The 13,537-nt window shown below is 44.6% G+C and overlaps 1 long non-coding RNA gene across 2 annotated transcripts; it reads right to left on the reverse strand.

Annotated features, from left to right (window-relative positions):
- Nucleotides 1–382: 382 nt before the first annotated feature.
- On the reverse strand, nt 383–10,442 carry LOC112678422 (uncharacterized). Of its 2 annotated transcripts, XR_004810581.2 has the most exons (4): nt 10,102–10,442; nt 9,768–9,933; nt 2,780–2,925; nt 383–2,258 (listed from the first exon to the last, which is right to left on the reverse strand). It is a non-coding gene; the product is annotated as an uncharacterized LOC112678422 (long non-coding RNA). The 2 variants fall into 2 exon arrangements; XR_003147566.3 differs by having other exon boundaries at nt 9,768–10,442.
- Nucleotides 10,443–13,537: the final 3,095 nt, after the last annotated feature.

A 13,537-nucleotide genomic window follows, 5' to 3' on the forward strand; every position in this document is an offset into this window, starting at 1 on the left:
CTCTCACTGGGCAGGTGAGGGGGACAGAGCTGCAGAAGCCATGAAGAGGAGAGGCCTTGGGAGCTGAGAGCCATTTTACCCAATCACATGTTTTCTGTTTGGGACATGCTCGAACTGCTTCTTGGATTGACCATCCAAATTTGCTGGAACTTTGGTTGTCAATGTGATAGCAGCAATGAGGGAGGGTTGCCTGATTTCTTTCCTTGTGATCCAGGCCTCAGGTTGTAAATATTTTGGATGACTTCAGTGGGATCCTCCTTGTCACCCATAAGGAGAACTAGCCACAAAGGGAAAGAAGCCTGGGTGGGACAGGCTCACCTTTCCTGCAGAGTGGGCTGACAATCATATGCTATAACATGACCCCTTTTCCTCTGCTCTGGGTGGGACAGGCTCACCTTTCCTGCAGAGTGGGCTGACAATCATATGCTATAACATGACCCCTTTTCCTCTGCTCTGGGTACCATGTGGAGTGGGCACAATGGAGATTGCCTGGGAATGTGGCCCATTTCTGCTGCTCCTGGTATGTTCTGGGCAGCTAAGGAGGGGCTGTGTAGGCTGCCTTTGTGCCCAGAGCCAACCGGCACCATAAGCTGGGACACAATTAATGGGTAACCTGGTCCTTTCTGACCTAATTCAGATGTTCCATTATGAGTCTTTAGAGTTGGACCAAGCTAGTACAAATATCATTCTGTTTACCTGGCCTAGTTAAATTTTTTTTTTTTTAAAACAAGGAACTGAATTTGTAGCTTTTTTCACCCTATAATTATTGCACAAGAGATCTGGAAGAGAAACTTCTGTACCTTGTTTCATTTTGCAGAGTTGCTGTGTACCACTGTGGCCAGAGCATAGGCTTTGGAGGCCTGAGGACCTGCGTTCTGATTCTCAGGTCTAAACTATGTGAGGTACACAAACTTTTGCTATCTGAGTTTCTTCCTTTCTGGAAAGGGAATAATAGTACTTATACCCAAGTTGTTCCAAAGATTTTGTGAGGTGACCATGTGGAGGGCAGGGTGCTGTGATCATTGTTATTGGTATTATCATCATTAGCCTACAGAAGTTAAAGGCTCTGTCTATGCTTAGAAAGGTGCAGATTCACTGTAGAGTAGGTGGCCTGCTCCCCTAGCCCCAAGTCTGGTCACTCTGTGCTGGGTGCCCTGCAATATGCCCTGTGTTTATATGTGGCACCACTTTCCCAATATTGCAATGAAAGCATGAGTGGCATCCTTTTTTATGTTACATAGACATGCTCCTGGGACACAAAGAAAAGGAAGCAAGCTTTAAGAAAGTAGAAGATCTGACATGACTCTGCCCTGTCCCTATGAAACCTGGGGAATGCCCTTAATTTCTTGAGATCTTGGTTTCCTCATCCAAAAAATGGGGATAACAAGAGAGACTCAACTGTGGGATTACTGGTAGGAGTGAACAGTCTGCGAAGGTGCTTGGCACATGGGCTGGCATACAGCGGCACACCCTGCATAGAGTTCTTGATATTCCTGGCAGTGTCCTCATCGTCATTATGAGGCGTGCTGGGAGGAAAGTGAGGTCGTTGTCCTTTTCTTTTCTTTTTTTTTTTTTTTTTTAATTTTTATTTATTCATGATAGGCACACAGTGAGAGAGAGAGAGGCAGAGACACAGGCAGAGGGAGAAGCAGGCTCCATGCACCGGGAGCCTGACGTGGGATTCGATCCCGGATCTCCGGGATCGTGCCCTGGGCCAAAGGCAGGCGCCAAACCGCTGTGCCACCCAGGGATCCCCGTTGTCCTTTTCTATTTGAGAGAACCTTATCACTCTGCTTCCACCGAGTTCCACAAAGTCACAACCTGTAATTAGTCACTTGTGAGGAGCTTCACTTCATGCCCATCTCCCTGCTCCACAGGGAGGCCTGCTGGTTGGCTCTGGTGAAGTAGGAATCCCATCTGTTTGCTTTTCCTCCTTGGATCCTGGCTCCTGACCTGGCACATGGTAGGTGCTCAATAAGTATTTGACAAGCAAATGAATACAGAGGGATATAACATTCTTGTTACCTCTCTGGACCATCTCTTTCTGGGACAGTTGAAAGAGCACAGGCTCCAGACATAGCCTTGGGTTCAAATCCCAGGTACTAGCTGATGAGCCTTGGTGGCACCCGATCCTGTGCCTGGGGTCCCCGATTCGAGGTGTGGGACTGGTGACCACACCTGTCTCCCAGAGTTACTCTGAATATCCAGGGAAGTAATGGAGGATGGATTTCCACCATCTTCCTTTCTTATGAAGACACCTTATAGGAATTAAAGTGGCATGTTAAAATTTTCTTAATCACTACATCATATTTTTTATACCTTTTCCAAAGAGAGGAATTCTCCTGTTTTTCATTAGTTTTATAAACAGATGTGCCGGACATAAATGCACTAAAGTTAAATCCAGTTTCTAAATGCTCATAAAAACTAAATTATGCCAGATTACCAATTTGATCTTCTATTTCATCCTTTAGAAGCTGACCATTCTGATGTAGTAAAAATAGGACAGTGTTCTTTCTCACTGAGGCATCTTAAGGTTGCTATCCAATTTTTCTCTTGCTTTTTTTTTTTTTCTAATTTATTTGCTAGGCTAATTCTGATTCAACTTTTCTTTGTTTGATCCTTAGAGACACACCTGGATGAAAATAGTTTACCCAAGAATAGGTATCAGTGTTTAAGAATCTTCTCAAAAAGTTCTTTCCAGAAAGGACCCTTTTCTGATTCCAGGATCATTGCAAGGGCACCCTAAAACACATGCCATGACTTGGGCCTCCTCTCCTACCTCCTTCAAAAGGGGTTTCATTCCTTCCCAGCTCTTGGCAGTGTAGATGTCACCTGGCACCCAGGGCCCTTATGGAGCATGAGGATCAGGAGGCCCAGCCCTCAGCTGGTCAGTCCACTTCCGCAGCACTCGCTTAGTTTCTCTACCTGCAATTTGAAGGTGATGGTTTTGGGCACACAACTCACAGAGCAAGGCTGCAGAGGTGGCCTGTGGAAAAAAAAATTAGAAAAAGATTCCGACCTTTCTACTGGTGGAAAACAAGAAGCATGTACTCACAAAGCAGGTTTCTGATGCTTTCCTTCCTGGGACTCTCCCTGGGGAGCTGCTCAGAAGGTCTCTGCACCTCCTCATCAGCGCAGGCTTGCGGAGGCCTGGCCTGCCCCCAGCACCCCCCCCCCCCCGGATTTGACATTTTTTGCTCCCTCCATAGCTACCAGTCTCACTGCCAGTAAGGCTCCACGCCCGCACTCAGGGGGCTGCGCCTTCTGCTCCCCTGCCTAGTAGTACCAGTGCGCCCACCACCCGTCCGACCTCCCGCTCCAGGCCTCCCGCCCCCCCCGCCCGCCTCCACCTGCCGCCCGCAGCCCGCCCCCCCCCCCCCCCCCCCCGCGCTCCGCTGGCGCCAGCCGCTCGATGGGTCTTGCACTTTGATTATTTGTGTTAACAGTTAATTTAGCACCGTGGCCACGTGTGCCAAAGCTGCCTCCACTTCCTGCGGGCTCGCAACAAACGGCTTTTATGGGACCTCTCGGAGCGGCGCCCCGGGCCCGGCGTCCGTGGCCTCCCCTGCGCGCTCACCCCCGGGCCTCTGGCTCGCCCTGCCCCCGGCGCCCCTCCGCAGGCCACGCCGCGGCTCGGGTCTGCAGGCGGTGCTGGAGGGAGCCGGGCTGCCCGCTCGCCCCGCCCCGCCCCGCCCCGCCCCGCCCCGCCGGCGCGACCTCGCGGAGCCCTGGGGCGGCCCTGCGGGCCTGCGGGTGCCGGGCGGGACCACGAGCTCCGCACACGGCCGCCGCCCCAACCGTCCACTGGGAAACCCGCCGAGCACTTCTGCTCCCTTCAGGGCCTCCTAACATCTAATTCCTCTCCGCCGCCTCGGGGTTACTGCCTCGGGCTAAAATGCCTTGAGGTCACAAAACACGTGTTTGGGCTTTTAATCCCCCCCTTTTTTTTTCCCTAAGTGCAGTATTTTGCAGAAACGAGAGGGAAATGGCTCCTCCAAAGAGTTAGAGTGAGGAGGCCTTTGACATCCATCAGAGTTTCCTAAACTCTGGCTTTTCTTTGTTTTAAAGAATTCATTTCCCCCTTGCTTAGATTTTTAATATAGATGATGTTCCAGACTACTAATAATATTTAGTCCTTTTTTTTTTTTTTTACTGGGGACAATTCCAGTCATGCTTGCAGTGAATGTTGTGGCACAGAAGAGGGGCTGTGTAAGCTGCTTATCGGGACGCAGAGGAGGGGTTAGGTGTGAGCTGCCAGGGACCCTGGTCCTTCTGGTCTAAGGGACTCTAGCAAGCCTGGGCCAATGTTAGTGTAAACTGGGGATTGCAGTCTGCTTTGCTGTCACCTCAGTGTTGTTTAGACCAGGGTTTGCCCTGGATGGGCTCAAATTCCTGCGAGTCCGGCATTCCTCACTCCATTTTGGATGGTTGGAGGCTGGGCCCCTCCAGTTCTCAGGGAAGGTTCCTGAGACAGACCCTTAATGGTGGAATTACATTTTGTGTTGGAGCTGGGTGTGCTTTAAACTCAGCTCTTTCTATTTGACTCTTATCTTCCACTTTCTCTGACCATTCAAATTGAATGTCCCACCATAAAATCCCCATGTAGTCACCTACCATTTGGCAAAAAAAAAAAAAAAAAAACCCTAATTGATGCCTTAAAATGAGTGTGTTTGGGGCTGACCCCACTCCCTAAAGAGAGAGACAAAGGTGTCTGTTTCTACATGAAAGTGTAAATGCATGCTTTGAGTTTGTGTCTGTGTGTTGTGATATCTGACCAGGGATAATAAAACCTGTCTTTCATACCCACAATACTAAAATATGTGGGTTTTTTTTTTTTTTTAAGATTTTATTTATTTATTTATTTGAGAGAGAGAGCATGAGCAGGGAGAGGGAGAAACAGACTCCTTGCTGAGCAGGGAGCCCCACAAGGGCTATCTCAGGGTTCTGGGATCATGACCTGAGCTGAAGGCAGATGCTTAACCTACTGAGCTACCAAAGTACCCCTAAAACTATATTTTTGAAGGTCACCAGTGACGTCCAGTATGTCAAATTCATGGCCAAGACCTAATCCTCATTTCCATTAAGTTTTCGAGAATATTTGACAAAACTGTTCAGTCAGGGTCTGTCTAGAAATTGCTCTGCTCTCTGTAGCCATGAACCTGCCAACTCTTTCCCTACTTCCTTTTTCTACTCTTTCCTCCTGACTGGATGGGTGAGGCTGCATCTTTAACACCTGTCTTTTTTGGAGATGACTCTAAAATTGAAATGCTTTGTCCTAAATGCCAGGCCCATATTTCTAACCAAATCAGACATTTATGAGTGATTGAATTGCCATCATCTGAAATGTAATATGTTTGTTCATTTGTTCAAATAATGCTGACAGCCTAGTGTCTATAATCTTGGTGTTGGAGACACAGTAGTGAAAAAATAAAACAGCAAGTTCCTGCAATGTTCCCAACATCAGTGTTCCCATTCCATCAAGGCCTTCCTTTATGATGGTTCTTCCTTCACAATGGCTTTCTTTTCTTTTCTTTTTTATTGGTATATATTTTTTTATTGCAGTTCAGTTTAACAACATACAGTATAACACCTCGTGCTCATCCAATGGCTTTCTAATCCATTCTTTTTTTGTTCTCTTTTTCGTCTCTTTCCTTCTGAATTCCTAACTACTTCTAGATTCTTCAGACCTCCCCCACTGAAACCGTGATCTTTTCTCTCCCAGCTGCTAGATTATTTTTCAAAAAGTACAGATCTGATCAATTCAACTATTCATTAAACAAACATAAGAACCCAAAGTATGCCAGACAAAAAGCTAAGTGCTGAGTTTATAGAGAAAAAAAAAAAAAGAGAGAGAGAGAGAGAGAGACAGCTGTAGAAATCCTTACAGATCTCACAATCTACTATATGGTGAACTGGACTAAAAACCAAATTAAAAACAGTGTGATAACTATGAAATTTGATTCTCTATCATCTACTAAAGTTATGTTTTCTTACCATGGATCCAACACCAGCACCTGGGCTCAACCTGGTGTCCTAGCTTCCTTTAATCTGCTTCCTGTCCTCACGGCCACACTGTGCTAAGTGCCTCTTCCGGACTGTGCCCCACCTTTCCTGCCATTCTGTTTTGCCTTTGCCTTTTCTGTTTGTCTGCAATGCCCTCACCTCACCATCATTATCAGTTCAAATTCAATCTATCCTCTAAAACAGAGCTGAAATCCCATGCTATCCAAGCAGCTATTATCAGAATTCCTCCAACTGAAAATCTTAGCCCCTTTCCCAAGCTTTTTTAGCTGTATTTGGATCCATTCCATGACATCATCAGACACTGCTAAGATTGGAGTTATTTGCACCTGTGTACCCCCTGCTATACTGTCAGTTCCCTAAGAGCAGAGACCTCATATTCTTTAACTTATTATACTCCACAGTGACTCTGACATATTAACCTGAAGATGTAGACAGGGGATATTTTTGAGTGAATGAATGGACTCATGGAGGAAGTAGACTTCTTTGCGGCTTTAGGAGGGTAGTTATAGTCAGGGTTATTGATGTGAAGGAAAAAGGGTCCTTTCTCAGAAGACAGGAGGTTATAAAGGTGTAGAGTATTAGATAGAACCCACAGACAGAGAAAAGACAGCAATATCATGGTTGCAACAGGGGCCTCTGAGTTGGAGAGGCTAGCGTCTTTAACCAAGTATATTTTCAATAAGAATTTAAATATGATTGTGTCAAAGACCCCAGAGGAAAAAGACCTTATTTTACGTGAGCTGAGGAGAATGACTCAACCCTGGTCTCAGGGTGAAACTAAAATAGAAGAAGAAGAACAGTAACCTCAGGGACTAAAGAGAAGAGTCATCAGACTAGAAGCTTCCACAAGTTAGCTAATTTTTTTTAGCCAGTTAACTAAGTGATGTAGTTTGTTCTTTTGCAATCCCCACTGTATGTAATTTGTACCCTGACTTTCCCCCTGGTCCCAGGGGGCCCATTTTTTATAGAAGAACCATCAAGACCGACCTTTAGAAGGGTGAAGGATTGTAGGAATCACAGAAACACGGCAGACTTCCTCGTATTGTGGATGAGGAAATCAGATTTTCAGTAGCTCATTAGTGGCAGCTGGGATGTAGTCCTTTCTGCTGCATTCACCAGGTGGATTTTTTAGGATGCTTTTGGTTGTAAGTCATTGAAAGAGCACCTCAAAGTGGCTTAAACAATCAAAGAAGGTATTTCTCATATCACTGTAAGGCCCTAGGCTCCAGGTCTGCAGTGATGTGTCTTCATGGTGGACCCTGAAGAGCAGTGACTCCTGAGGCCACAGCTTTCCGTCCACCTGGAAGTTGAGGCTGACTGACTGCAGGTGGAGTTCCAGATTCATCACTGATGAGGGCGATTGGGATGTGAGGGGCCAGACTTGGGGTCAGATTTCCCTGAGTTCTGTAAACTGTCTAGGTGGCTTCTTGCAAAAGGGGTAAGAGAGAAGGGTGCTTGGGAGGGACCAGAGAATGGCCTGGAAAATGGACGGTAGTTCCTCACACACATCATGCTTGGGAGCCACACAGTATCCAACAACTTACAAAGAATGTTGGTTGAGGTTAAATACTTAAAGGCCAGATATTTTACTTTTTAAAAGCTACCTATGGTATCCTAGAACACACTCACTGCCTGGGAATCTGGGTCTGAGGCTGCTCATGTCCTCTGGCCACACCCTGTCCCCACAGGTCTGCCCCCAGCCTTCCTTTCCTCCAGTCTCTCCCGCTTAGTTACCAGCTGACTCTGTGTGTTCTGTCATCCATTCTGCCTTTGTTCCCATCAGCCTTTTCCCTTTCTTCCACGTATGCACATGCTTGAAATACTCACTGAAGTAGCATTTAAATTCTAAGTTGATGCAGATATTTAGGAAATTGGAAAGGTGTGTTAAAATCTTTTCTTTTCTTTTTTCTTTTTTTCTTTTTTTTAGTGCTAGCTACTCTGCATTGTGTAGCTTGTACTGGACAATGTATATAACATGATCTCATAGAAGCCCAGCAAGAGCTCTGTGAAAGGGCTATTAAGAGACCTGAATACAGCCATATAAATTTTTGGGGTTCTGGACTTAAACTCTATGTTTTTATCTTTACAATCTTCTGCCAAAGTCTATCTCACTGAGGGAAATTTAATATTGCATAATTTTTGGTCATCAGCATGGGTGGCTAAGTAAAGATCAGCATCTAAACTCACCAAAGAGGCCTTGGTGTTTTCTAACTACTCCCCTATTATACATTTAATGAGGTTTGTCTGGGAACAATGCACTCTGTACAGTGGAACAATTTGAGTACATTCCCCACTGATAGAGATTTGGATAGATTAGGGGCCAACTGTGCTTCTAATACATTTTTACATGTGGGTAGAAATACCACAGCCTGATTATATGGAACCTAGCTTCTTCAGGACTGGGCATCCCATGCCCAGACACCACTATTGTGGAGGGATCTCATGTTGCCAAGGCCTTCATGGCTGATGAGCAAAGCAGGAAAGATACAGTCCAGGCTGGCCTTAGTTGGGCATTTGCTTTACCTGTTTAGGATCTGCCATAGCTCTTGCACGTGTTGACATTGCCTTTGCTTTGCATATATACTGCACAGACTGGGAACATCAGTTCAAAAAAGATAACATTCCAGGTGTGTGAAGAATGATCTGGAGTCTGGGATTCTCATTATGACAAAGTATCCCAGGGAAAACGTCACTGGCTTCCTGACTTAAGTTGAAAATTAGCAATGTGGATTTCTTAACCAAGAGGTCCTGAGCCCTGTTCTTCATGTCTTCCTTAGATTCTGTGAACTACTCCATACCTTTTCAATAAATTGCTGTTTACTTTAAGTTGGCCAAGCAGGTTTTCATTTCTTTCAGTCAAAGAGAACTGAAACCATGATGAAATGACAGGTAGATGATGGTTTAGAAAGCACAAAAATATGAATTGCTACTTGGTTGTCTCAAATGAATAATAATGCCCATCTGTCATACCAGCCTGTGTCTGTGAAGAATCTACTTCAGCAATATGCTGTTTAAATCATTTGCCTTGAGAGAAGGCCTACTGGAAACTGACTGTGATAATATATCCAGAATGACCTGTTGGCAGCTTCTTACTTTCTCACCAGTATCTGTGTCCCCAGCTTCCATTTGACTCTGTGAAATATGCCTGCTTGCCTACTCTGAACTACCTCTGAGCATCAAATAACTGGACTAAACTACAGATGTAGATATAGAACAAAAGTAGAGGTAATGGTTTTTGAATGAGGGTCAGGGATGGAATTTAGAGCAAAAATATATTTGGGTCTAAATAGGGTAGCTATAGATATTTTAACCTTCCTTCTTTCTCTATCTAAAGGATTTCTGTACATTATGACAACCAGTGGGTCGACACTAAGAGTTCAGTCCTGAAGCTGGCTAAGGGAACTGTCAGCAGGTATGGTGGCTTTTCAGTAAAACAGAATAGAGTTTTTCTAAGACACTGGTAGGTAGGGCCTTCAGAGATCATGCAACCTCTACCCATCCCTCACTTAGTAAAAGTGGGAACTCTGATGTCCAGAGAAGTGAAACTGAGGTGAAGCCTCCCCAAAGCTGGCTGTCTCTGCAGGGCTCTGGCTAGCATATATTGTGTGTTAGCTTCACCATGGTGATCACTGCCCAGGTCTGTGTCCTTAGTTTAGGATTCACTGAGCCAGGTAGACATGGAGCACCTCAAAATAAACAAAGTTGAAGAAAGGAATGTTGGCCAAAAACAAAGATGCACTTACTGATGGCTGTGTCCTCTGGTGCTCTGATGAGGATGAACTGGACTCTATCATGCGTTGTCCCTAGAGATCTTATCATTGTCACTTTGCTTGGGACTAAACAATTATTCAAAGCTTTGGTCAGTTGAGAGTATGTAATTGCACTTATCTGAACATAAGCTGCAGGAGGCTATGGAGGAAGAAATACAACTTGATTATACATTGAGCTGGATTTATAGGCATTAGATTAGAAGTAGAACCATAAGAAGTTTAGGGGTTACAGTTAGTGAAGTGTTTTAGTGAACCTGCTTTTCCCCCTATCATTACAGGCTTTGCATTTCTAGGTATTGTTCTGTACCTTCTTGGTTTGAACGGAAGATTCTCTCAATTTTGTCTTAATTCAATGCTGATGTTGAGTTTCTAAGTGAGTGAATGACAGTTGAGATTCACTGTCATTGATTAAGCTCTTTAAGGAAACCAAATCCAGAACTACACCTGCCAGACCTGCCTTAATGTGTATGCCAGTGTTATAAAACTATGAATAAAAAGAGGAAAACAAGTCACTCATCTGGGAGTTGTCACAGATTGTTCCCAAACCGCTACATGGCTAGTGGAAATGTGTCCTGCTTTTCCTGGGGTTTCTTCAGCTTACTGCTCCTAACTCTGCTCTCAAGGACCAGTCAGGAGAGTTCTCGGAATTTTCACTTATGCCTCAGACAGCTTCCACTGCTTACAGGCTGTTCTATATCCTGTTGCCTAGTGAATCACTATTCAAAGAAGACTCTCAGAGGGCTTCTGTATGGTTCTATTTGTGTTTTTTACTTGGTTTGTGAAATGTATTGCTTAAATCATTTCTTAGATTAACTTCAAACACTGTTAGAATCACAGTCCATGAGGAGTTGCCTGATCTGGTTGTAATATATAAAGAATTAGAGCTTGCTGGCACAGAAAAAAAACCCATTCTTAGATAATATTTTGAGCACCACAGTGAAGGGCTTCCTCACGGAGATCTGCATGGGGTGTTATGTTCTTATCAGGAGATTTGAGATACTTTGACTTTTAAAAGAATAATGGGTTTGTTTTTTCCCTCTGTGGGAGAACTTTATCATTCTCCCTGCCCCCAGCTTAAACTAAGAATAGTGATGCAGAATTCTTAGGCTTATAGAGGTCTTGACTTAAAATCTAGTAGCTTTGTTCTCTAGGTGCTAAATGATATAGAATAAAAATGCTGACAATGCCTTGTATCACAGCCCAGCCAGCCATCTTCATATTCATTTAAGGAGATAGATGAGCTGCCTCTGTTCAGTGAGAGAAGATAAGACCAACCCCAGGAGAGCACTGTGAGCTGCCGGCTCCTGAGGAACTTGGAGCACAGGGCCCTTGACTTAGACTCAAGCTCTCCAGGATGTAACAGAGCCCTAATGTCACATTAAAATATCAAAATGTATTGAAACTTTTGATCAGGCTATTTAATTTGCGTATAGTAAAAACTATGTTGCTTCTTGTTAAATCTTCATGAAAGTACACGAAATTTCCCTGGAAACCTCATAAAGAATAGACATTGGGAAAGACCTTGTGGCAGTGCATGCATGGACATACATCCATGGAGCTGGCTGTGCACACACATTCCTGCTTGGAATCAGAGCATGCATCTGCTCTTGCAGGGACCACACTCTCACAGATACTGTGGGCCCTCATTTGGGGCATCCATGCCTCATTCCTATGGCCAACAAACCCCCACATGCTGACTGTGAATCACTGGACAAATCCCATTGGATGCCTTGTGTTTCCCTACTTCGAACACAGTCCTGTTTCACATGAGGGCAGAGATTTTTGCTTCTGTCCAATGCAGGTGTCAGGGGAATCAAAAGAATTATAAACCTGCATTAGAGGACAGTTCTCAGGCTCAACTGGTGCCTTTTTGAAATTCCTGAGTTTACTGAGCCCTGGGCATTGCACTGGTACATTGCATGAAGCACTGTATTTCATCTTCACAACATTTTTAGACCATTTTCTCTACTTTATAAAAAGACTACTGAGTCACAGAGAGAAAGACAGAGAGAAGCTAGAGAATATGGCCAAAATTTCATAGCTAGGGAATGGTGTGGACAGGATTTAGATGCAGGTCTACTTAGCTGAACTTTGTGCTTTTTCTTCCAAAGCAAGAGACCAAGTGGTATGAGGATGATGTAGAAGGAGGGCTAAAATGGCAAGTGTCTCCTGCTGCATAAGGTCTGTGTTTTCCCAACCTCCATACCATCCTCTTGGATCTTCTACCATTTATACTGATGGTGTGATGTCAGCATTCTTAGTATGCAATAATATAAAATCAGAGAAATAAGAAAGAAGATGATTGGTGTAGTGTCTGGTGAATTGATGATTCATTTGTATTCCACCAGGATGCTGGGTGGCTTGGTGTAGTGACTTGCACATTACTTCTCTAACTTGATGCACACAGCTGGCCCTTGAAGTCTTTTTTGGGGGGGGCTGTCTACATGAGAAACAGCTATACATGGCCTAGGCATTGCTCTGTCCCAGGACCTACTGTGCATTCCGTGCTTGTGTGTGGGCTCCCCGAGTTGATGCCAAGGTCTTGCTTAGCCCGAGGACACCCCCAGTTGTTAAGTCCCCTAGCTTTTGGAGAACTTGTTGCAGCCACAGAAATCTGACTCACAGAAAAGTGGAATCTGGGTTCCACTTTCCTCACAGTTAAATCTGCTACATTCTTCTTGTCTGGGCCAGATCAGCCCTCACACCTCCTTGCTGCAAAACTGAGACCTCAGCCTCCACAGTTAGGGTCCTCTCACTTTGCCATTCCCACAGAAATTATCTAGAAGTGTACAGTTACAAAATGGAAACTCACCAAATTGTGATGTAGAAAAATTGGAATCCCTTTGCAAAGCTGTATTTGCTACAGAAAAAAACAAGAAAAAAGAAACGACAATTTCTCTTTTTCTCTTCTCTTCTCTCTCTCTCTTCCTCTGCACACATATGGACAAATCCTACACACACACACACAGAGCTACAAGCCTAGTAGGGACTGCTCCCTATTGCAAGCAAAGCTGCTGAGAAAGCACACGCCAGCCATGGTGGTGAAGTCATGCAAATGCTATGCCCCCAAAGGCCACAGGAATTGTGGAAAGATTTGTGTAAATATCTCATGCATTCTTGTGATCTAAGGTTTATGGAAATGAAAACCACAATTGAAAAGCCAATGCCACATTTATTCCTCCTTCTTCCTTTTCTCCTTTAGAATGAATTCATAGAACATTTTATGGAGCAGCCAAGAAAATAAATTATTTCAACTTTATTACCAGAAAGACATGAACCAAAGTGCATGGCAAGGAGTAACCAGGTTAAATAGGATCCACTTGGGTAAAAGATGAGCAAACACTGTCAACTATCCTTGCTGCCCCCTGGGCTGGAGTTCTGAGACATGAAGACAAGAGTGGCTATTTATTTCCCCCATTTCCAGATGGGATTGGTAGGGTTATGAATGCTCAGTTGGTTCAAACTCTATTTTACTCCCATGAACTTCAGCCTTCCTTTCCTCATTTCTCCTTTTTTTAATTTTGTGGGGAACACTGGAATTGGAATGTCTCACATACTCATCACAGCTCAGACTTTCAACTTGCTGAAGCTTCCCTGGCACCAAGTTTAAAGAAACCATCGAGGAACACATGGTTTTCCACACAGCTGGTGCTGAGGCACACCCTCTGCAGGATCCCAGCAGCAGGCTTTCTGGATTTTCTGCCTTGGCCATTTCATAGGCCTGAAAGTGAGGAAGGGCTCTC

The sequence above is a fragment of the Canis lupus genome, chromosome 29 (assembly GCF_003254725.2).
Source record: "Canis lupus dingo isolate Sandy chromosome 29, ASM325472v2, whole genome shotgun sequence".
NCBI classification, from domain to species: Eukaryota; Metazoa; Chordata; class Mammalia; order Carnivora; family Canidae; genus Canis; species Canis lupus.